We start from the raw sequence: 25,843 nt of genomic DNA, 5'->3' as shown, positions 1-25,843 counted from the left end.
GTGCTGGTAGGTGCCTGTGGCCAGGAAGTGGAGTACAGACACCACCTTCAGTAGGGGTGGGATGGCGGTTGGGCTATCTATCATGCTGACAAGGTCAGCCTGTGTCATGTCCACAATGGCGGTTATGGTGTCCCGGTCCAGACGGTAGAGGGTGTGGATCTGCTCATCAGTGAGGTTGAACGGATGTGCTCGGAGGCGTGGGATTGCGGGCTGCCTGCGTGGTGGTAGTGGCTGTGCTGGCAGCCCTTGCTGGCCCTGCCTTGGCCTCCTCCTCCTCCTGCGTCTCCTCCGTGCGGCTGGTTGTAGTTGGTGTTCGTCTTCTTCTTGGAGTCGGAGCGCTTGCAGTGCTATCAGGTCCCCCAGGGCCAACATCGCGAGTCCTGCCCGTAGCATTTCGGTGTGGTTGTGGGAGGAGACTGGCTGTGCAATTTATGTGTTTTCAGGCTGTATGGCCTCCACCTGTGGTGATTGATTCCACCTGTGCAAACTGCTCTCCCCTTTGGCCGAGCACGTCCCGCGCACAACGCTGCAATTCGGGGAATTGTATCTTGCTATTGCAATCATGTATTTGTACCCGATGGCCGTGTAAGATTGGTTGATATGTTCATTCTGCTGTGGTCCCATTGTTTCACATACTATCTGTGCAGTCGCGAACTGACTTGTGAGGGGTCAGTGGAACGTAGTACTCGAGTAACGGTGGACCCTCATGCATCACTGCACCGAGGTTCAACGACGGGCGGGGCGTCCCATTCGTGGGTGAAGGCAGTTGCCATTTTCACACACAGCCACACTCGATGGAATAATTAGTGATTTCAAACGGCCACAGATGCCTTTTCGACGTGATGTTGCCAATGAGGAATTCGAGGGGCGGCGCTTTCGGTTTCCAGCTAGCGGCGAGGAGATGCCCACAGGTCTGACTGCAAATGTAACGTTCTAATGTTCTATGTCCTTGAGACAGGGCCCATGGCGAGGGAGCAATGATTGATATGAATAGTTTGGGATGCGCAATAGCTACGTGGGCGATGAGGCCGTCCGTTCCCAAAAACATGTTACTTCACAACACTGGAATTATGGGCTGGGGCACTGTGGATTTAGCAGGCTGCATAACGCACGGACTCAATGGATGTTTCTAATGTTATGTGAGTAATTATTCAGGCATTTTGATCCCGGGATGAGGGAATGATGGATGGATGCATGGGCAGGTGATTTGATACAGAGTTTGCCATGTACAGGGCTTCTTGGGATCTATCCGCCTCCCCTACGCTATGTGATGCAGGGCTGCCATTGTGGGACCATCGTCCATCTGGCCTTGTTGAGCCCTCCCTGTCTCGAGGCGCCCTCAGACACTTGTGTCCATGCACGTTAACATTCCCATCTGATGGAATCTGTTTTGACAGACGCATGCACAGGTACACTCGTTTGTGATGGTGTTTGCACCTCGATATAGATGGTTATGAGTCGCAAGTGGTTTTGGGGTGGTGATGATCCTTTTGGTTGGGCTAGCATCCATATGGCTGTGGATTTCGTGTGATCATTGAAGTGAGTAGTTGGAATGTAGTTCTGATGGCCATTCTGTTCTTTTTCTTTTCTTTTGGTTGACAGGTATCTCCTCCCCTTTTGCCACTGCCATCTGTATGCCACTCCTGCAGATGGATTTTACTCCCGACACCTGCTGCTTCGTGTTAATCAGTGGAGCAGCATTATGATCTTATGGGACGATCGCCAATGGGCCACATGCCCTTACGCAGTACTGGTGGCTCGGAGCAACATTTCGGCCTTTCAGCTGGACTAGTGCCTCCCCATTGGGACGGCCCTGCGGTTCTGTGCGCTTCCATGTTGCCTTTTCGTACGTGATTGTGGCTCTGTGTACCATGGGGGAACAGGGCGACACACAGGTAGTGGCTGGTCATTTCTTGCGGAAGCAGCCCACAATGGTGATTGGTGTTTTGGAGTTCATGGCCTGATGGCTGTATGGGCTTGGTGATTTTGATGTGCATAAAATTTCTATTCGGATTTGGCCCGTGTAGCGTTTTTCTTTGCAAGTGATGTGGCATATGCCAATTTGGGGGGCGATGTATTGTGAGGAGATCTGCATCGGGTTCCGGCTTCGGGGTTTAGTTGCGTGGTACTGTACTGGCCGCGTTTGCCTACGAAGCCCAGTGAGGTCAGGGATGGGGGCTGCCAATATGACAGTTTGAATGTTGTCATGCTCAGGGGCGGGGGATTGGGTTTTGTGTAACAGATGCCGGTCAGCCAGGTGGACTGGTGGAATGATGTGATTTTTGGAATATTGCTGGTCACAGGTGCCTGTGTTTGCGTGCGTTTCTTGGTGGGGGACTGTGGTCATGTCCATTGGGATGGCTTCTGTATTCGTGCCATCTGTGCCCTGCAGCTCCCATTGGCCCCTGTTGTGTTTCTTTTGTTCGTTGGCATGCATGGGTGACTTGTACATTTCAATGGTTGCATTGTGGCTTCATTGCACCTACGGGGAGTTGTACTTTGTGGGCAGGGAGCGGTGTACAGGCACTCAGTAGGGCCGTTTACGGTTGATTCGCGATGCCGTACTTCTCGCCATGGCGGAATGGTACATTACGCCATGCCTGATGGCGTTAGGTACATGTCCGCTAGGGTCGGAATTGGCGTACCGTTGCACCATGGTGGTGTTTGCGGTTTGGCATGGCGCGCGCGCGCGTGCTTGGTGCAGTTAGCGTTGGCGTTCACTACGGTGTCGCTAATGGCTTCGTACTTTGCGGTGACGGGTCATAGTCGCACCGAGCGCTATTCGATGGCGGTATTGCATTTCCGCCATCGTTTTTCGATTTCCGCCAGGGTCGTAATGAGGGCCATAGTATTGGGTTGGAACCTATTCCTGGGCTTTGTCTGTTTCCATGCTGAAGTAATTGGACCTTTTCATTTACAACAATGTCTTGGAGTTGTTCTGTTATTTCATTGTTGGGGGTACAGTAGGGGACTGGGGTTTACCTTGTGGGATCGATAAACATTCCTCTGGAATTAAAATTACTGGGGCATGCAGGTTAACAAGTGAGCATACCCCATTCCACGATGAGAGTGGATGGAAATAGACATTGGTCCCACATTTTCAGAATAGATCCATGATCAATGTGGTACCATCTTGTAGTGCTGCTATGTTCACAGTCTTGTTGCATCCTTTGTTTCAGCCCACAAGCATTTTTCCTTCACCTCTGAAACAAAATGATAATCGAGTAAGTGTCCATGTTTTTACTGGTTGTTCTTGATGACATCTTCTGCATATACCACCAGACCCTCTTCTTTAAATTCTGCTTGTCCCTGTAGAGGAGCAGCTGCATGCCTCTGCAGGAAAGCCCGCCCCCTACCTCCCATATGTGGTAAGCCTGAGATTGTGCCATGTTTGACACCAGCAGTTGTGCCAATATCGCAAAGTATGTTCTAAAGAAGATACCCATTGAGACAACCCTATCGACTGTATCCCCGAAGGGATGCCAATTTGAGGGAGGAACTCCCTGAAGTAATATAAAAAAGAGCAAAGAAAGAAGCCTGTGGTGTCATATGAAAGTATGAACAACATCTCAGGATACTGGTTGAAGAGGATGTATGGATCCTACAGAAACTAATGACCAAGTAAAGACTCAAGAGATCTTTTAAATACAAAAAAGAAGATTACACCTGCACAAAGTGCTGGAGAGAATCAACTGTTCAATAATTGAAACGCAGGTAGACTGAGTTATCGTAGAAGCTGGCTATATGTAGTGAATAGAATGCAGGTAAAACCGCCATTGTATAGCAGCTGGAGATCGGTATATTGAATTTTTAGTAAACGAGGACCCATGAAGGAGAAGGGGAAAATTGTGTCGCAGCCTGAAGAAGCTGAAAACGTGGAGCTGCATGGCAAGGTTCTTTGGCCTGAAGTCAATACTGATGCTTCCAAGGTTGGCTATCTATTGAATGTACAAAGGATGAATCATCTCTTGTTAAGGTGCAAAGATAGAACACCAAAAGTGCCAAGTTTAATTTATTTAAGACATTTAAAAGATGCAAAATAGACCAAAATCGTGGTCTCCTGTCATGTGAGCCAAGGATGAAAATAGGGTTCGGACTTGGAGTCCTAGAACACGATAGTGAGTGCCTGCACTTCCGTGTATTCTCAGAGAAAATGATATTTTGCAAGGCCATGTTGCAAGACAATGTTCATGGCAGAAGGCATGGGCGATGAGAGTTGTTGGGCTAATTGGGAGAAAAGGTAGAGTCAAGCCCATTTCCTTGCACCTGGGTCTGGGATTATGTGCTGCTAAGTGAACTGAATGTTCCAGACACGGCACTAGTGTGCCAACCAATTGTAGAGGCCCATATAACGAGGAACATTATAGTTTGAATATCAATAGGAAACTGTCAGGCCGATTCATGGAATAATTAGCGCGGCGCAAGTGGCCAAAAACGTGCGATTCGCAGTGGAATAGCGAAAATCGCAGTGGAATAGCGAAAATCGCACGAAAAGCAGCGCACATCGATTCATGGAAGGCCGTGCGCGAGAAAACCATCGGACGTGCGATAAGAAAGTGCGCGGCGCACGTTGGCGCACAGGCCATCTAACGGCATGCGCCAGGTCACAGCGAAAATCGCACAGTCCACAGCGAAAATCGCACATAGCGCGGCGCACGCAACAAAAGTAGGCGGAACACGGGGCGTAACACTCGGAATGGGGAACAACTTGCCAAAATGTGGGCGTCACGGGGGAAGCACAGGGTAAAAGTGCGCAGAACGCCCACACGCTCGCCTACAACACGTATTCATGGAATAGAATAGGTCAAAAAAGCGCACGCTCAAACCAGCGCACAGGCACAAACACGACCGCCACAAGAAAGCAGGCGGTAGCGTCTCAGCGGCTGTAAGAAATGTGCGCCAAAAGGTGCGGCAACAAATAGCACCCATATACTGCCATGATGAATGTCCTATACTGTGGCCCTCCAGGACAAATGACGTGCAAAGGGGTACCCACAAACACGGACACGCTGAAAAAAAATACATGTGCGCGGGAAGTCTCACACGCGATTTGGCCGTGTACGTGGATTTCAGGGGTGCGCAGGAAGGTCCACACGCGATTACAGCAGGGTACGTGCATTTCAGGGGTGCGCGGGAATTTCCACACGCGAATAGCCTGGCCGCGTGTATTTCAGGGGTGCGCGGGAAGTCCCACACGCGATTACAGCAGGGTACGTGTATTTCAGGGGTGCGGAAAGTTCCACACGCGAATAGCCTGGCCGCGTGTATTTCAGGGGTGCGCGGGAAGTCCCACACGCGATTACAGCAGGGTACGTGTATTTCAGGGGTGCGCAGGAAGTTCCACACGCGAATAGCCTGGCCGCGTGTATTTCAGGGGTGCGCGGGAAGTTCCACACGCGAATAGCCTGGACGCGTGTATTTCAGGGGTGCGCGGGAATTTCCACACGCGAATAGGCTGGGCGCGTGTATTACAGGGGTGCGCGGGAAGTCCCACACACGATTACAGCAGGGTACGTGTATTTCAGGGGTGCGCGGGAATTTCCACACGCGAATAGCCTGGGCGCGTGTATTTCAGGGGTGCGCGGGAATTATCACACGCGATTTGGCTTGGTACGTGTATTACAGGGGTGCGCGCGAAGTTCCACACGCGAATAGCCTGGCCGCGTGTATTTCAGGGGTGCGCGGGAAGTCCCACACGCGATTACAGCAGGGTACGTGTATTTCAGGGGTGCGCGGGAAGTTCCACACGCGAATAGCCTGGCCGCGTGTATTTCAGGGGTGCGCGGGAAGTTCCACACGCGAATAGGCTGGGCGCGTGTATTTCAGGGGTGCGCGGGAAGTTCCACACGCGAATAGCCTGGGCGCGTGTATTTCAGGGGTGCGCGGGAATTTCCACACGCGAATAGGCTGGGCGCGTGTATTACAGGGGTGCGCGGGAAGTCCCACACGCGATTACAGCAGGGTACGTGTATTTCAGGGGTGCGCGGGAATTTCCACACGCGAATAGCCTGTGCGCGTGTATTTCAGGGGTGCGCGGGAATTATCACACGCGATTTGGCTTGGTACGTGTATTACAGGGGTGCGTGCGAAGTTACACACGCGATTAGGCTGGTTGGGTCCTGTCACCCTCGACGGCCCCTGCAGGCAGCCCACAAAACAGGGGACTACCCTGCACACCTGCTCATGTCTCCCACCACCCCCACCCCCCCAGTCACCAGGGGTACCCTCCACCAGGCCCCCACTCATGTCTCCCACCACCCCCACCCCCCCAGTCACCAGGGGCAACCTCCACCAGGCCCCCAACCATGTCTCCCACCACCCCCACCCCCCACCATCCAGGGGCACCCTCCACCAGGCCCCCAACCATGTCTCCCACCACCCCCACCCCCCACCATCCAGGGGCACCCTCCACCAGGCCCCCACTCATGTCTCCCACCACCCCCACCCCCCACCATCCAGGGGCACCCTCCACCAGGCCCCCACTCATGTCACCCACCACCCCACCCCCCCGCCATCAGGGGCACCCTCCACCAGGCCCCCACTCATGTCACCCACCACCCCCACCCCCCAGCAGTGCAGGGGCAGCCTCCACCAGGCCCCCACCCATGCCTCCCACCACCCCCACCCCCCCGCCACCAGGGGCACCCTCCACCAGGCCCCCACTCATGTCACCCACCACCCCCACCCCCCCGCCACCAGGGGCACCCTCCACCAGGCCCCCACTCATGTCACCCACCACCCCCACCCCCCCAGTCACCAGGGGCAGCCTCCACCAGGCCCCCACTCATGTCCCCTATCACCCCCACCCCCCCGCCACCAGGGGCACCCTCCACCAGGCCCCCACTCATGTCACCCACCACCCCCACCCCCCAGTCACCAGGGGCACCCTCCACCAGGCCCCCAACCATGTCTCCCACCACCCCCACCCCCCACCATCTAGGGGCACCCTCCACCAGGCCCCCAACCATGTCTCCCACCACCCCCACCCCGCACCATCCAGGGGCACCCTCCACCAGGCCCCCACTCATGTCTCCCACCACCCCCACCCCCCACCATCCAGGGGCACCCTCCACCAGGCCCCCACTCATGTCACCCACCACCCCCACCCCCCCGCCATCAGGGGCACCCTCCACCAGGCCCCCACTCATGTCACCCACCACCCCCACCCCCCAGCAGTGCAGGGGCAGCCTCCACCAGGCCCCCACCCATGCCTCCCACCACCCCCCCGCCACCAGGGGCACCCTCCACCAGGCCCCCACTCATGTCACCCACCACCCCCACCCCCCCGTCACCAGGGGCACCCTCCACCAGGCCCCCACTCATGTCACCCACCACCCCCACCCCCCCAGTCACCAGGGGCAGCCTCCACCAGGCCCCCACTCATGTCCCCTATCACCCCCACCCCCCCGCCACCAGGGGCACCCTCCACCAGGCCCCCACTCATGTCACCCACCACCCCCACCCCCCCAGTCACCAGGGGCACCCTCCACCAGGCCCCCAACCATGTCTCCCACCACCCCCACCCCCCACCATCTAGGGGCACCCTCCACCAGGCCCCCAACCATGTCTCCCACCACCCCCACCCCGCACCATCCAGGGGCACCCTCCACCAGGCCCCCACTCATGTCTCCCACCACCCCCACCCCCCACCATCCAGGGGCACCCTCCACCAGGCCCCCACTCATGTCACCCACCACCCCCACCCCCCCGCCATCAGGGGCACCCTCCACCAGGCCCCCACTCATGTCACCCACCACCCCCACCCCCCAGCAGTGCAGGGGCAGCCTCCACCAGGCCCCCACCCATGCCTCCCACCACCCCCCCGCCACCAGGGGCACCCTCCACCAGGCCCCCACTCATGTCACCCACCACCCCCACCCCCCCATCACCAGGGGCACCCTCCACCAGGCCCCCACTCATGTCACCCACCACCCCCACCCCCCCAGTCACCAGGGGCAGCCTCCACCAGGCCCCCACTCATGTCCCCTATCACCCCCACCCCCCCGCCACCAGGGGCACCCTCCACCAGGCCCCCACTCATGTCACCCACCACCCCCACCCCCCCAGTCACCAGGGGCACCCTCCACCAGGCCCCCAACCATGTCTCCCACCACCCCCACCCCCCACCATCCAGGGGCACCCTCCACCAGGCCCCCAACCATGTCTCCCACCACCCCCACCCCCCACCATCCAGGGGCACCCTCCACCAGGCCCCCACTCATGTCTCCCACCACCCCCACCCCCCACCATCCAGGGGCACCCTCCACCAGGCCCCCACTCATGTCACCCACCACCCCCACCCCCCCGCCATCAGGGGCACCCTCCACCAGGCCCCCACTCATGTCACCCACCACCCCCACCCCCCAGCAGTGCAGGGGCAGCCTCCACCAGGCCCCCACCCATGCCTCCCACCACCCCCACCCCCCCGCCACCAGGGGCACCCTCCACCAGGCCCCCACTCATGTCACCCACCACCCCCACCCCCCCGCCACCAGGGGCACCCTCCACCAGGCCCCCACTCATGTCACCCACCACCCCCACCCCCCCAGTCACCAGGGGCAGCCTCCACCAGGCCCCCACTCATGTCCCCTATCACCCCCACCCCCCCGCCACCAGGGGCACCCTCCACCAGGCCCCCACTCATGTCACCCACCACCCCCACCCCCCCAGCAGTGCAGGGGCAGCCTCCACCAGGCCCCCACCCATGCCTCCCACCACCCCCACCCCCCCGCCACCAGGGGCACCCTCCACCAGGCCCCCACTCATGTCACCCACCACCCCCACCCCCCCAGTCACCAGGGGCAGCCTCCACCAGGCCCCCACTCATGTCACACACCACCCCCACCCCCCCGCCATCAGGGGCACCCTCCACCAGGCCCCCACTCATGTCACCCACCACCCCCACCCCCCAGTCACCAGGGGCACCCTCCACCAGGCCCCCACTCATGTCACCCACCACCCCCACCCCCCCAGTCACCAGGGGCACCCTCCACCAGGCCCCCACTCATGTCACCCACCACCCCCACCCCCCCAGTCACCAGGGGCAGCCTCCACCAGGCCCCCACTCATGTCACCCACCACCCCCACCCCCCCAGTCACCAGGGGCACCCTCCACCAGGCCCCCACTCATGTCTCCCACCACCCCCACCCCCCAGCAGTGCAGGGGCAGCCTCCACCAGGCCCCCACTCATGTCTCCCACCACCCCCACCCCCCAGCACTGTGGTGAACCTGCCAGCAGGCCCCCACACATGTCCCCCTGGCCCCAGGTCCTGACGATACACAATCATGGCAGTAAAGGCCAGCATACCCAGCACAAACACCCAGGCAAGGATTGTATCCACCCACATAGTGAATGCAATCACATGACACAACCCCAATGCCAAGTATGCAAAAGAACACATGTCCGTCACACACACATACACAATGGGTGCAAGTGAATGTCAAAACCCATATCATGACATGTAACAAACCAATGAGAAAATAACACAAGTGTAAGAAAATATAAAAAATGTATTAAATACCAAAAATAAGTGAACTTTTCAAACATACAACGATGTGGCTAAGTAAATAAATGGTCCATGTCCGAGAACAAAAGTGATAAACAAAAAAACAAAGGAATAAAAAATTAAAAAGAATTTGTCCAAAGCAATATCATGTCATAGGAAATTAATGAAAAACCATTACGTCATGGTGAAAACAATAAGAAATTAAAAAAATGTATCTCCCAAAAAAACAAACTATATACAGGAATGTTCCAGGGTCCATGAGCCCAACACCAAAAATGAAACCTACCACTAACTAATGAAAAATATATGTACAAAAAAGTGGCCATTGTCCGAGCGGTCCAAAATAATAAAAATAAATAAAGGAAACCTAGCACTAACTAACTAAATAACTATATACAAAGGCAGCGGGCAAGTCCTGCGGCTCACTTGGTGATGTTGCTGGCCAGGGCATCATCGAACTCCATGTCGATGTCCTGGAGGCGGGACTCTGTCCTGGCCCCGAGGTCTCGCAGGGACAACCCCATGTCCACCTCAAACTCCCTGCGAGCTTCCTCGAGGCACTCAGCCCGCCTCAATGCCCGACGCATGGAGAACTCCGCCCTGACCATGGCGAGCCGCTCCTCTTCCGCCCGCTGCCGCTCCGCACCTATCCGCTGGCCAAACTCCTCCCACACGGAACACACCACCATCCCAGGGTTGCCCTGCCCTCCGGCCGATGCCTGCCCCTCTGATCTTGATGGCCCCGAGCCATGATGCCTCTCACGTCGAGCCCGCTGCTGCCTCCGATGCCACTGCCTCTGCCAGCACGACGGCATCCAGGCTGATGGAAACCACCGACGCCGTCGTGCACGTGCCCTGCCCGATGATGCCGTCACATCTTCCATCTGCTGGGGTCCACTTGCTGTGTTGTCCACCCCTGCTGGACCTCCGACTCCCAACTGTGGCAGGGATGGGATCCCCACCGAGCTGGCTGCATTGGTCGGGGCAGGTCCACAGGGGGCCCTGGTGGCATCTGGGCCGGAAGACGGCAAGGAGAACGACCGGTGGATAGCCTGCACAGAGGAGGAGAGGGCCGTCAGATTGGCCAACACATGCAGGAAACCCCCGAACATGGCCGATCCCAATTGGGCCACGTCGGCACGGTGCACTTCGTGATGACGTGCGTGCTCCTCCCGGGAAGCACGCACGTCATCACGAATCACAGCCGTGCGTATCGCGACCCCAATCAGGACCTTCTCCACGCGGCCAGGGGTTACCACGTCCGCAGGTGGAGGGGAGTCAGGTGACATGGACATCCCCTCTACCTGCGGACGGGCCTGGGACGGGGCATCCCTGCTGGTGCATGGTGGTGCACTCACAGGGTCAGGGACAGTGACATGCACAGGCCCCTCCACGGTGACCTGTGCTGCCTCCTGCCCCTGGCCCTGGACAGCACCACTTGCACCAGCAGGGATGCTCCCACCAGGCCCCATGTGTGCACCAGTGTCGGCCTCCTCCTCCTCTGTGCAAACCACCAACCTGGATGGCTCCTCACCGTCTCCCGCCGTAGCAGGCCCCTGTGGGGGCTCACCCACCCCTTCCGCTGCAGCCGTGGGGGCATCCCCGCCGCCTTGCTCCACAGCGCCGTCTCCGCCCTCTTCTTCACTAGCCGCTGCGTAGAGGGAGACAAAGGACACAAGCATCAGGCTACTGTACAATGGTCCCCTAGACAGGAAGCAATAGCAGATGAGCACCACTGTCAAAGTACACTTCCATCATGTCCCTCCACAACACATGGGTCAGTCCAGGCAAAACACACACAGTAACAGGCACGGTGCATGCCATGGACATTTCCATGCATGTCCAATGGACTCTAGAAACATTCAATGATATGTAACTCACATGCATCATGGCTCATGCATATCACATGCACACACTTCACCTCAGTCACATCCATCTGGCCCCAAACACACCGAACACAGGCGAAACAAGGGTAAGTTGGGTGCGTCACTGAATCTGTGCATTGTCACACACATGTGTCATGCATCCATGGCATGCACAAGTCACAGACACGCAGGTCAGGCACACAGACATGGCTACCATATATGTACCTGGCATCAGCACCCATCCTTCACCCCCATCCATGTCCAGGTACAGAGACTGGCATGCTCTCATGTCCAAAATCTGCATAGGGCTCCCCATGCCGCATTTCAACACATGCAACAACCATGTGGGTCACACATCACTGGTCGCACATGCATTACCATGATGTCCCTGCACACATACATGCATACATGGCCCATGGCACACATACAGGCAAGTATCATAGAACCAGCACACCGCAACATGACCTGTCTCACACAGTAATGCTTGGACACATACCGCTCAACTCCAGACGGGCCTCCCTCTCAAGGACCTGGGCGTGGAGCGCTGGGCGTACGCGTTCCAGGACCCTCTTCTGGATGGAACTCATGTGGCCCCAGCCCCCCTCCACGAGGCGCCGGGCCTTCACAAGGGTCCTGGACCTCAAGTCCTCCCAGCGCTTCTTGATCTTCTGGACGTTGCGGGTTGCCACCCCCTCCGCGTTGATGGCAACCACACAGTCGGCCCAGATCCTCTCCCGTCCTTCCTTGCTGGCGCGGGACGATCCAAAGAGGGCATCATACTGCCCCAGGACATGCTCCACCAGGACACCAACTTCGGTGGCAGTGAAGCTGGTGCCCCTCTGCCCCTCTGGCCTGGGGTTGCCACTGGTGCCAGATGTGGAAGTGTTCGACATGGCAACCCCAGAGGCAGGTGTGGGTGGGCAACTGGGTCCTGGGGCTGGGCTGTGGAGCGATGTAATCCCAGTTGGGAGTCTTCAGTTCCAGCAGGGGTGGACACAGCAACTGGACCCCTGCAGATGGCTGATGTGCAGGCACCAAATGGCAGGGCACGGTGGCAGCAGGCAGGCAGGCAGGCAGGCAGCAGCAGATAGCATGTGGGAGGCTGCTCGGGGCACTGGGGGGCAGTAACTCGGCCTTCTGGGCAGGAGCGTGGTGTTCCGTGTGTTTTCGGGTGGCCAGCTTGATACGGAGTGATTTGGCACGTGAAAATCCTGCACGTCAGCGTGAAATCCGAGGAAAGGCCCTTAGCGCGTAAGCGCGTCAGCACGCATACGCGATTCTATTGGACCAGAGTCCCTCAGCGCGTAAGCGCGTCTGACGTGACCCACACGGGCGTTCCCCACTCAGCACGTGATGACGGAACACACGTGGAAATACTGCACGTCAGAGTGTCATCGCGCGATTGGCCTATGTACATGTATTTAATGGGTGCGCGGCCACTTACACACGCAAGTACGTCAGCGAACCTGTATCCCGTGGTGCGTGTGAATTTCCACACGCTATTGGACTGGGAACTGGATTCCAGGGGTGCGTGGGTCACACGCTGTATCCCGTGGTGCGTGTGAATTTCCACACGCTATTGGACTGGGAACTGGATTCCAGGGGTGCGCGGGTCACACGCTGTATCCCGTGGTCCGTGTGAATTTCCACACGCTATTGGACTGGGAACTGGATTCCAGGGGTGCGCGGGTCACACGATGTATCCCGTGGTGCGTGTGAATTTCCACACGCTATTGGACTGGGAACTGGATTCCAGGGGTGCGCGGGTCACACGCTGTATCCCGTGGTGCGTGTGAATTTCCACACGCTATTGGACTGGGAACTGGATTCCAGGGGTGCGCGGGTCACACGCTCGCCTAGAACACGCGCAAAGCATAAAATTGCGGACTTTAACAATAACAAGCTCAGACGCCAGGATGAACATACCGTTCCTAGCAGCAGTGGCAGTGGGCTACCAAAGGAGGAGGAGGAGGATAGTCAGGGCCAGAATATTCACACCCAGAACCAGCCTTTTCGGGATGCCTGATGACCAGGTGTATGGGAGGTACAGGTTTCCACCACACATCATACTGGACCTGGTGAGTGAGTGGGCGGATGACCTCACATCACCCACCCTGTGCTCCCAAGCACTCAGCCCCCTGGAGAAGGTCCTCAATGTACTGCACTTCTTAGCCACTGGATCATTTCAGCTGACAAGTGCCATAGTGGGTGGGGTGTCACAGGCCACCCAGTCACGCTGCCTACACCAGGTCTTGAACATCATGACTGCACGCCCATCAGTCCGCAGGCACATATACCTGCCCAGAACACCTGCAGAAAGGCATGCTGCCGCCCTGGATTTTTACAGAGTGGCACGATTCCCCAAAGTGCTAGGTGCCATCGACTGCACCCATGTGGCTCTACGTCCCCCCAGGGCATCAGAGCACATCTATAGGAACCGCAAGCACTGGCATTCCATCAACGTGCAGGTAGTATGTAATGCCAAGGGAATCATCACCTCAGTATATGCCAACTATCCCGGGTCCACCCACGACAGCTTCATTTACCGAATGTCCACCCTATGCCGGGACATAGATGCTGGACGGCATGGCGATACATGGCTGCTTGGTGAGTATGTATGCCACTGCACATGCATGCATGTTGGATACTGAGCAAGGTCACAACCCCACCAATGATACCAATCACCACCTCCACAGGGGACAGTGCCTACCCTCTCAGCCCCCACATGATGACGCCAATTCGGAACCCCACCACGCCACCCCAGGTAAGATATAACACAGCCCACATTACAACCAGGGGCATAGTGGAGCGCACATTCGGAGTGCTAAAGTCACGCTTTCGCTCCCTTGACCGTTCTGGCGGGCAGCTGTTATACGCTCCCCCAGTAGTGTGCAGGATCATAGTGGCAGCATGTGTCCTGCACAACGTTGCAACACGCCGGGGCCTGGCCGTGGACATGGTGGTGGCCCCACATCCCCAACCACATGCACAGCCGCTGCGCATGGGAGGGGAAAGGGCACGGGGGGAGGCAGCCCGTACACAGCTAGTGGCTAATTACTTCACATAGAAATCACACCCCTGTGGAGTGCACACTGCCCTGGCACATTCCATCTGACAATCAATGATGACTCAACCTGACACTGATCCTGAATGTCTGGAGAATGAACCGGGAATACCATGTCAGCCTGAGATTGTTCACCTGGAAGTGTCACAATGTGTGCATCCCTACCCACACAGACACCACCAATGAAGTTTTGTGAAGTTACACATTGAAGCAGCTAAAATGAATACCCACTTGCAAAATGCAACAAGAGGACAGTGCCATGTCAGCCAACCCAACCCCAGCACCGCCACACGACACACCGTGCCATGTCATGCTAATTGCAGGTAAACAAAGTAATCCCCACAACATGACATCAGTCTCACTATGTACAGTGGCACTATTAGAAACCTGCAACACCTGAAATGCTCACAGCAATGCCGGACCAACAACATACTTGAGCACGTAGTACCATTAACATTACATCACAAATGTTACATATTAGTAGTCTCACCACCTGGAAATGCCTGCACTCCCACCACTACCAACTGTGCAGTGTTGTCGCCATGTAGAGTTGTAGGTGCACTGCTGCCAACATGGTCCCCATCTCCAGACTAGAGGTCCTTGTGTGGACATGAGGAAGGGACCTGCAAATTGGGAGGTAGACACAGAAGAAGAGTTACACATCAATGCAACATGCAGTGTACAACACAACAGCAATATGCACTATGAATGTATACACAGTATTGACTACAGACTGGCCACACAGCTCATGGGAGTCCAACGTCACTGTGTAATTCACTGTCACTTGGGCACACCCTTTGCAAGCCCATGGAAACGGGAAGCAGGAGGGGTGTGTGTGACTCAAACCCAAGCATCTGAACCAAATACATTACAAGCCTGCATGTGCCCAGCCACAATGCAGCGTATGCCCACAGGAACCACGGAAGCCAACAGATCGAAGCCAACAGATCGAAGCCAACAGATCGAAGCCAACAGATCGTCCCAAAAAAATTGGGAATAAAAGAAATCAAAATAAAAATAAAAATAAGAAACAATCAAAAATGGCCATTGATGGGCCCGGGGGGGTTGGGGAGGCCACCCAGGAGGTCCGAGGACAGGATGCACACCAGAACCCACCTGCGTGGATCCCGGGAAGATAAAACACCTCCATGGGCTCATGGCCCACACGGCTACCCTATTGTGGGAGTATCACTGCTGTCGCTATTATCACCCTGTGCAGCTGCATCCGGAGGTGGTTGCACTATGGGAGGCAGCCCACGCAAGGCCCTAGTCTGCTCCTCCATGGCTGCAAGCATGCGGGTGTGGTAGGTCTGGTTCTGGAGGATGAGTGTGCGGAGGTCCCCATGCAACAACTCACGGGATGCCCGGACCTCCGCACTCGTTGCCTGCATCTCAGCTGAGAGCATACGGGTGAGACGCTCCAGCTGCTGTTCTGTCCTTTGGTGTGTTGAAGCCTCAAGCTCAACAAGAGTCGTCCTGAGGTGTAGGAGCTCCTGCCTCAGGGCTTCCCTGTGGCCCTGGGACTCAATGGAGATGGCCTCCTGCAGGGTCGCCAGTGCCGCCCGCCTGTCCCTGTTGGACCCCAACATGTCCTCCCTGTGTGACTGGCAGATGGAGTCGGTTGCCTGCTCTAGTCGCTCCATCAGCCTTTCTGGGGGGACAATGGAAGTGGCCACCCTATCCATGGCCTGAGCCATCATCTCGGATGATGCAGCCTGTTGGGTAGCCATACCGTAAATGGATTGCTCCCATGCGGTATTGCCGGGTGGCGTACGGCCACCACGTCGGCGGGCACCACACCTGTCTGGGGCAAGGCGAACTGCGCCTTGCTGTGCCGGCACTGCCTGAGGCTGCAGGACTGCATTCCCCCTCTGATCTGCTGGCCCAGGAACAGGATCAGATGTCACGGAGTGTGACCCTGCATCCGTAACCACCGAAGGCGTAGCTGCCAACACTGACATCCCCATGGAGGGTACTGACCCTGGTGCAGGTGGGTGAGACAGAACAGAATCCCTCCCTGGAACACTCACCTGCGACGGCACGTAGGTCTCATCCGAATCAACACCTGAGTACAGCTCGGGGGAGGTGCAGCCAGAGACACCCCTTGAGAGCACGACCTGCAGCACTTGTGGGTTCTCCCCCACCACCACACCACGTCCCTCACTGGTGGTTGGTCGGCCCTGGGACACCTCCTGGGTCTGCACCATCTCCACAACCCCAGCAGTATCAGGTGCGTCTTCCCCTGCAAAGACATGTAAACAAAGAAATGGAAACAGGCATTAGCACGATGGCACACATTGAGGGCTGAGAAGCAAGAGAACCAGTACTTGATTGACACATGTCCCACATGACTAAAACCCTCCCATGCATGCACCCTCACTGCGTATGAAGACACTGATGACACCAAGATGGAAGATGAACACATTTTCTGCATGCTGCCTGGCAGTGGCATCACACATTGGCCTGTGATTGGCAGGTGAAACACACATGCCATCACACAGATGGCATGTACCATTGCTATTGAGTGAAGATGGAGAGGAGGGCAGCACCTATTCATTCAGTCCAGTTCCCGCATGTAATAGCTTTTCTAATTCTAACAGGTCAGATTTTTCACCTGGAGCTGCCAGTCTGAAATGGTCAAATTGCACAGGGACATGTGTGTACAAATGATATCCAGGTAACAAAGTCACTCCACTTTACCATACCCATGTCAGACATGTGACTAGTGGACAGCGACATGCCTAGTGAAAGTGGTGGAATGCAAACAAACTGACTGAATGAACAGTGAAAAAGAAGCAAATATGTTGTGTCAAGGTGACACTTCAAGGGCAACTGGCGTGCAGTTGTGCTAGATGTCTACTGTTGGCAGAAGGGATACTGCTATGGCCAAATGCAGCTGCGCAGGAAGGATTGCATGAAGCACATGGCTGACCCATACGACTCAGGCGCACACACTCTCACCTGGCACCCGAACAGAAGCCCTCACACACACACCATGCACATGGATGACACACACATGCATGTGCACTCACCGGACAATGCCTCGTAATCAGCCAGATCTCCCACGCCTTGGATCTGTTCCTCCGTGACGTAGGTCCCAGCGACTGACTCATGTGGAGTGAGTTCCATGTCTACTACTGGAGACCCACCTCCAGTCACTAGAGTTGCGGCATGACTTGAGGCCAGCTTACTCTTTGCCCTGCGCTTTAGGTCATTCCAGCGCTTATAGCAATCATTGGCTGTGCGCCTCACGATTCCAAGGGCACTTACGATGTCCGCAACGGTCTGCCAGTGTGCCTGGCGTTGTGCAGGTGTGGTCTTGGATCCTGCAACAATGACCATCTCGTTGTCATGTCCGGACACATACTCGACAAGTGCATTCAGTTCGTCATCCGTGAAGCTGGGCTTCCTGGACGGGCCGGACTGTGTAGCCGTGTCTGGGGCATCAGCCTGTGCCGGACGAGCACTCTTCCTCTTCCGCTTGGAAGGTGGTGGTGATCCTGAGTGTCCTGCGCCGCTCTGGACACTAGGGGCAGGAGCCCTGGTGGACTCTGTATCAGGAGTGTGGGATTGCACACTCAGCATGGGAGTTGGTGCAGGCATTGGCTCTAGTGTGATGGTGTCAGGGGGAATGTCAGCAGCATGGACTAGGACCGACACTGTCCTGGCTGGGTGTGTGAGGGCTGGGGTGGATGGAGCCGCAGCTGCCCCTGCAGCCTCTTCACCCTGCCTCCTTGGTGCAGCAGATGACCTTGCTGCCCCAGATCCACGTGGCATGATGGCATCAACGTGCACCAGCGCACGTGTCGTAGCCCTGCTGACCTGGAAGTCAGCCATGGAGTCAGCCAGGTCTGGTGCCACAATGGGCTGGTCCAACAAGGGCTGAGCATGGATGGTGTCAGCCACTTCAGCCTCAACGGGAGGGGGGGAGGGGGGGAGGGGGGGTGATGGGTGCCCTTGACTGGTCCTCCACACATGGGGGGACAGGCTCACCCTGCAAGTTACGACCACGTCCCCTACCGGATCCACCACGGCCACCACTTGTGGCTCTTCCACCTTTGCCACCCTTACGGAATCCTCGCCTCCCAGCCATGGCACTGATATTAATGTGCGTATGGGAGTGGCTGTAGACAATTGTCCCTCGCAATTGGGGGTCAAAGGGGTTGGGTACCAGATGGTAATTGTACCCTAGTGCTCTAGCACGGCTGATTGTAACCCCTGGGGAAAGATGACGGGTCACGCAACGCACAGGAGGCCCAAAAAAGGGAGATGACGTGCACGCAACCCCTCCTAGACCACGTGTGCAGAAAGAAAAACCTGCACTACGCTGTGGCACCCAGTAACACAAGAATGAACGTATGCATGTCACACGCAGCCTAGAATGACCTCTGAAGGGGTAGGCTACACACGGGGCAAGCACAGAAGTTGGATACTTGCGTGACTCACCGTCTGCCAGGTAAAAGAGCGTGAAAAATGAGCGCGTTTGGCTGGCTAAACCCCTGCCAAAAGAAGATGTGTACGCTGTCTGAGAAGACAGGACAACAGTAGAAGGGGACACTGTTTGAGGGAACAGGCCCAGGTAAACCAGTAAAAGAGAAAAAAGAGAAAAAGCTGTCAGAGGTAACAGGGAATACGAACTGGAAACGCCGTGAAGTAAATCGCCTGTGAAACGACAAGAAGTACAGAATTCACCCACTCGCTCTCCACGAAAAGCACGTACAAGGAAATGGTGTTCTACATGTACCTTATATACTGGCCCACACGTACAGCGTCACTTACGCGGCGTGTACGTTCACCAATCACACGCTTTGTCACTCCTGCGTGTAGATCCATTTTCACCAATCACATGCTTTGTCACTTCTGCGTGTAGATCCATTTTCACCAATCACACGCTTTGTCACTTCTGCGTGTAGATCCATTTTCACCAATCACACGCTTTGTCACTTCTGCGTGTAGATCCATTTTCACCAATCACACGCTTTGACACTGGGACGTGTCACGCAACAATTTCCTGCACGTGCAGGTGACTATAGGCGCGCATATGCTGTTGACGGGTTTACGCGCTAAGGGCCTTTGCTGACGTGTGGGATTTCACTCCCTATCAGGCTGTCCACGCGTTCACACACGAGAGACCACGCTCCTGGCCAGGAGGCCAAATTACTGCCACCCAGAGCCCTGAGCACGCTCCCACCTGCTGCTGCCTGACTGCCTGCTGACCACGTGCCCCACAGTGCTGGTGGGTGGGGGTGTTGGGAGACATGGGTGGGGGCCTGGTGGAGGGTGCCCCTGCACTGGTGGGGGTGGTGGGAGACATGGGTGGGGGCCTGGTGGAGGCTGCCCCTGGTGGCGGGGGGGGTGGGGGTGGTGGGAGACATGGGTGGGGGCCTGGTGGAGGGTGCCCCTGGTGGCGGGGGGGTGGGGGTGGTGGGAGACATGGGTGGGGGCCTGGTGGAGGCTGCCCCTGCACTGCTGGGGTTTGGGGGTGGTGGGAGGCATGGGTGGGGGCCTGGTGGAGGCTGCCCCTGGTGGTGGGAGGGTGGGGGTGGTGGGAGACATGGGTGGGGGCCTGGTGGAGGCTGCCCCTGCACTGCTGGGGGTTGGGGGTGGTGGGAGGCATGGGTGGGGGCCTGGTGGAGGCTGCCCCTGGTGGCGGGAGGGTGGGGGTGGTGGGAGACATGGGTGGGGGCCTGGTGGAGGCTGCCCCTGCACTGCTGGGGGTTGGGGGTGGTGGGAGGCATGGGTGGGGGCCTGGTGGAGGCTGCCCCTGGTGGCGGGGGGATGGGGGTGGTGGGAGACATGGGTGGGGGCCTGGTGGAGGCTGCCCCTGGTGGCGGGAGGGTGGGGGTGGTGGGAGACATGGGTGGGGGCCTGGTGGAGGCTGCCCCTGCACTGCTGGGGGGTGGGGGTGGTGGGAGGCATGGGTGGGGGCCTGGTGGAGGCTGCCCCTGCACTGCTGGGGGTTGGGGGTGGTGGGAGGCATGGGTGGGGGCCTGGTGGAGGCTGCCCCTGGTGGCGGGGGGTGGGGGTGGTGGGAGACATGGGTGGGGGCCTGGTGGAGGCTGCCCCTGGTGGCGGGAGGGTGGGGGTGGTGGGAGACATGAGTGGGGGCCTGGTGGAGGCTGCCCCTGGTGGCGGGGGGGTGGGGGTGGTGGGAGGCATGGGTGGGGGCCTGGTGGAGGCTGCCCCTGGTGGCGGGAGGGTGGGGGTGGTGGGAGACATGAGTGGGGGCCTGGTGGAGGGTGCCCCTGGATGGTGGGGGCTGGGGGTGGTGGGAGACATGAGTGGGGGCCTGGTGGAGGCTGCCCCTGGTGGCGGGGGGGTGGGGGTGGTGGGATGACATGGGTGGGGGCCTGGTGGAGGGTGCCCCTGGTGGCGGGGGGGTGGGGGTGGTGGGAGACATGGGTGGGGGCCTGGTGGAGGCTGCCCCTGCACTGCTGGGGGTTGGGGGTGGTGGGAGGCATGGGTGGGGGCCTGGTGGAGGCTGCCCCTGCACTGCTGGGGGGTGGGGGTGCAGGGGGACATGAGCAGGTGTGCAGGGTAGTCCCCTGTTTTGTAGGCTGCCTGCAGGGGCCGTGGAGGGTGTACAGGGAACACCTGTGAGGACCCACCCAGCCTAATCGCGTGTGACTTCCCACGCACCCCTGTAATACACGTACCCAGCCAAATCGCGTGTGATGATTCCCACGCACCCCTGTAATACACGTACCCAGCCAAATCGCGTGTGATAATTCCTGCGCACCCCTGTAATACACGTACCTGGCCAAATCGCATCCCTGTAATACACGTACCCAGCCGAATCGCGTGTAAAACTTCCCGTGTACCCCTGTAATACATGTACACAGCCAAATCGCATGTGATAATTCCCGCGTACCCCTGTGATACACATGCCCTGGCTAATCGCGTGTGAAACTTCCCGCCTACCCCTGTAATACACGTACCCTGGGCAATCTCGTGTTCAACTTCCCGCGTACCCCTGTAATACACGTACCCTGGCTAATCGCATGTAAAACTTCCCGCATACCCCTGTAATACACGTACCCTGGCCAATCGCGTGTTAAACTTCCCGCGTACCCCTGTAATACACGTACCCTGGCTAATCGCGTATTAAACTTCCCGCGTACCCCTGTAATACACGTACCCTGGCTAATCGCATGTTAAACTTCCCGCATACCCCTGTAATACACGTACCCTGGCCAATCGCGTGTTAAACTTCCCGCGTACCCCTGTAATACACGTACCCTGGCTAATCGCGTGTATAACTTCACGCTTACCCCTGATATGCACGTTACCCGCTTTGCGTTCCTTGTTTGGCAGCCCTGTAAACTGGTCCAGGGTTAGCGCAGCCCTTTGCGATGATTTAGCGATTTTGATGGCTTTTCCTTGCGCGAGGGCGTTCTTGGGGTCGTTACTGGCGCTGCTGCAGGGTCGCTGCGATACTCTGCGCCACGGCTGGTTTGGGAGCCTAAAATCCATGAATACGCTGTGCGCGGAAATCGGTTTTAGCGCACGTGCCTGGCGCAGTCAATCGCACGCGGACACTCTGCGCCAGCCGCTTGCGACACTTTTCTGCGAAATTCTATGAATTAGCCTGTGTGTATCTAATGTTTTTAAAGATTACATGTTTTAGAGGTAAGAATATGTAGTCCACCTGACAGTGGGCAGCCAATTACAATCCTAGTTCCTGTAGATGATTTACTTAGATGTTCCCCTTAAGCCTATCCTGATCCCCAGTTGGCTTTTCATTATTTGCCACGTAGTATGATGTCACCTCTGGCGTATTTTGTAATATGAAAGGTATGATTTGTGATAAGATCGCTGAGAGAAATCGAGTGAGCGTCCATTGATGTCTGTTGTAACTCCCTGTTTTAGATAATTGTTAATAAAACAGTACTTTGCCATCTTCCTGAGTTGGTTCGGATATTTGGACTTGGAGTTATTCTTTGTGAACCCATCCATTGCATGCACATTCCTAAAGGGCCCTACGCTCACCCCTTTACCAATTTCTTGCACATCTGTGTTCTTATTGCACATTTGTTGTACTCTGGTCCTTTTTTCCATTTGACATTTGTATCTGTCCGTTTCTTCAAGCCTTATTTGAACTGTGTGACCCTGGAATTGCCCTTGCAACTTGCAGAGTATCAACTATCTACTGCATTTCCACTTACCTCTCCAGCTTTCGTCTACGATCTGCGTTCCAGTTCTGAAACGCGATCGCCATTTTGGCTGTTTATATTTTATGTAGACCAATTGGTGATGTCACACGCTGGATTGCGCCACGCCATCACGTTCCCGGTGCCATGTTTTGGGAATTTTGTTTTAGTTGATGCTGGCTTCTACAAGGGTATTGACACACGTTGTAGAACACCACATCATTCTGTTTTCGGCACCATGTTTTGGGAACTTTAGTCATGTCAGCATTTTAAACTTAATTAAAATCTAAATCTAAAACAGCTATCCGATTTCCTAAACTCTGACCATTCATAGCACTTAAATAGATCTGGGATATTTAGTGCCCCATCAGGAATTCATTCATTCTCTCTTCCCTTTACTAATTTGGCGTCATTGGCTATCAGTGCTCTACCTTATTTAGTGATTGAATAATCTTTCCTGTGGAAGAATGGCCTTTACGGTGAGACATTGGTATTTCCTTTAAACATTGGGCAAATATATCTAATCCATTTGCAACTTGTTAAATTGTCAAAATATGTACGTGCATTCTTTAAATAAGTCCCAAATGGGTTGCATTGCCATTGTAGCATATGACTGCCAGATTATGTGCATCTCCTGTCACTTGTTTACCTAGTTACTCTCATATAGTATTCTCATTTCATTGCATAAGAAGGAACCCATCTCATGGTCTGTGTTCAGACCAAATTCGGTTGCCATCAATTTACACATTATTTTGGCTTCCATTTGCTTCAGTACTAGTTCTCTACCCCCTCCCCTCTTTCCCAGCTTTTCTTTAATCCTACAAATCTCAGGTCTTTCTTGTCATATCATTGATGAGCAAATTGCCAATGTTATGCCAGTGGAAATGTTGGGTCTTGACTCCCAATGAATGCAATGTGCTCCCTTATTTGATTCTTAATTCTCAAATCGGGCTCCCAATATACATTTTTGCACATACACATATTACTGCATGTATAACAAATTTAGATCTGCAGTTAATATTGTAATTTATTTGAATATTTGTTCCTCTTACATCCTTGAATTCCTGAGCACCTGTGTGTGCATATTTGCACAAAGTACACATGCCGCATTTGTGCAATCCTTGTCTTGCTGGTTGTAACCACGTCAATGGCCTCATTGCTGGTCCGGCAGTACCGCTGCCAGTGCTACCTGTGGAGTGCCCGGTGTCACCGGCTTATTACGAGTCCGGCGGCATGCGAAATCAGGCGCCGGCAAATTGTAAGTCCCCATTCCCATGGGAGTGGGGACATGGAAGCACCGACACCGTTGCTAACAGTGTCAGTGCTTCCGTGAACCGTCTGCCTACCATGGCCGCAGCACCCAGCAGAGTCAGACCTGTCAGCACAGCAGGCAGACTCAGAGTTTGCTGATCCAGAAACAAGGATGCCGGTGAGCTTACTGGCACCCTTGTTTCCTGACCGGTAAACTCGTAATGAAGCCTAATGTCTGTTCTGACGTAAAAATTGGTAAGTAAGAAGGACTGAGGGCCTCATTACGACCCAGGCGCTGGACGATGGTGCTATTAGCACCATGGTCCAAGCTGGTCTCCGGCATGGTGGATGGCGGAATTACCGCCCCATCACAAGGTTGGTGGGGGCGGTAATTCCCCATTCACCATTTGCCCTTCCCCATTCCCATTTTGCCCCATAGGGCATAATGGGGATGGGGAAGGCGCTAATTACGGCACCGTAAATTACAGTTGCCGTAATTAGCTCCAAGGTCCCTTAGCGGGTTGGATTTTAACGCCTGCAAAAAGCAGGCGTTAAAGCCTCCAACTCGCTAAGGGACCTTGTAATCAGGCGCTAATGGTTTAACGGTGCCAACGCTCTTTACGGCGCCGTTAAACCATTAGCGCCAGCGTCGTAATGAGGCCCTGAGTCTATTCTTCAGCGTTCCTGCCCTCTTAAAGATTTGAGTTGGTTTATCTTGCAACATTTGGTTATAAAGTTGATTCTGTGTACCTCAGAAGTTCCCCTAGTTTTCTGTTCCAAAGTTACACTTCAATGCATTCCTTCTGCTTTATGCTTTGCTTTTTTGATACTTTGGGTCTCATTACGACTGTGGGGGTAGCCATGCCTTTAATAAGGGCATGGCTGCCTCCAAAATCATATCTGGGTCCGGGTTCCCTGAGTGTGGAAATACCGGGCCATTCCCAGTATGGAGGGCCCGGTATTTCCTCCTTCAGGGAACCCAGGCACGGTCCTTCCCCATTCCCATTTGCGCCCTCATAGGGCTCAATGAGAATGGGGAGGGAGCTAACAACGGCCCATTACGAACAGGCCCGTTGTTAACTCCCTTGTCCCCTCGTGGGACCCGCTATGGACTTCTGGAAAAACCAGACATCCAGAGCGGGTCCCGCGAGGGGACCTTGTAATAGTGTGGAGTGGGTTTAATGGCGCCGGCACCATAACCAGCGCCGTTAAACCCATTCCACACAAGTTATAATGTGGTCCCTTGTGTTGAATATCCCCTTTCCTGGAATCTTTCAGTTAGTAACTTGTATTCCTTCTCAAATTCTACCATTTCTTCACAAATGCCCTTGTATATTCCCCAGTTGGGATATTGGGCCTCATTACGACCCAGGCGGTAAGTTACCGCCTGGGCCGTGACTTTACCACCATGGCGTAAACTACGTTTACGCCATGGTGGTTGGCGGACTTACCGCCCCATTCCGACCTTGGCGGGGCGGTAAGTCCCCAATCCCCATTTACCCTTCCCCATTCCCATTTTTGCCCCATAGGGCATAATGGGAGTGGGGAAGGCGTTAATTACGCCACCGTAAATTACGGTGGCGTAATTAACTCCATGGTCCCTTAGCGCCATGGATTTTAACACCTGCTAAAAGCAGGTGTTAAAAGCGCCATGGCGCTAAGGGACCTCGTAATTGGCGGTAAGGGGTCGGCGCAGCTAACGCTGGCGTAAACCCCTTACCGCCAGGGTCGTAATGAGGCCCATTGTTAATTACAGCTTGATGGTGACAACTGGTTGCATAAAGTGTTGAATTCCCTTCAGTTTCCTTTCTGAAGGTTCTTGTTCAATGATTCTCACCAATACATAGATCGTTAGGTCTAGAATGTCTGTTGTTTTTTGGTTACTGGTGCCAGTGAAGGAGATGCCAAAGTTATTTAGATTGATTTGTTCTATGAAATGTTAGGCAGAATTATATGCAGTACCCCTTGGGAACACCACACACAATTAAGACTACAAGTGACAGTAC

Source organism: Ambystoma mexicanum, chromosome 4p, assembly GCF_040938575.1.
Source record: "Ambystoma mexicanum isolate Mex_15411 chromosome 4p, UKY_AmexF1_1, whole genome shotgun sequence".
NCBI classification, from domain to species: Eukaryota; Metazoa; Chordata; class Amphibia; order Caudata; family Ambystomatidae; genus Ambystoma; species Ambystoma mexicanum.
Note: the sequence above shows the minus strand (reverse complement) of the source record.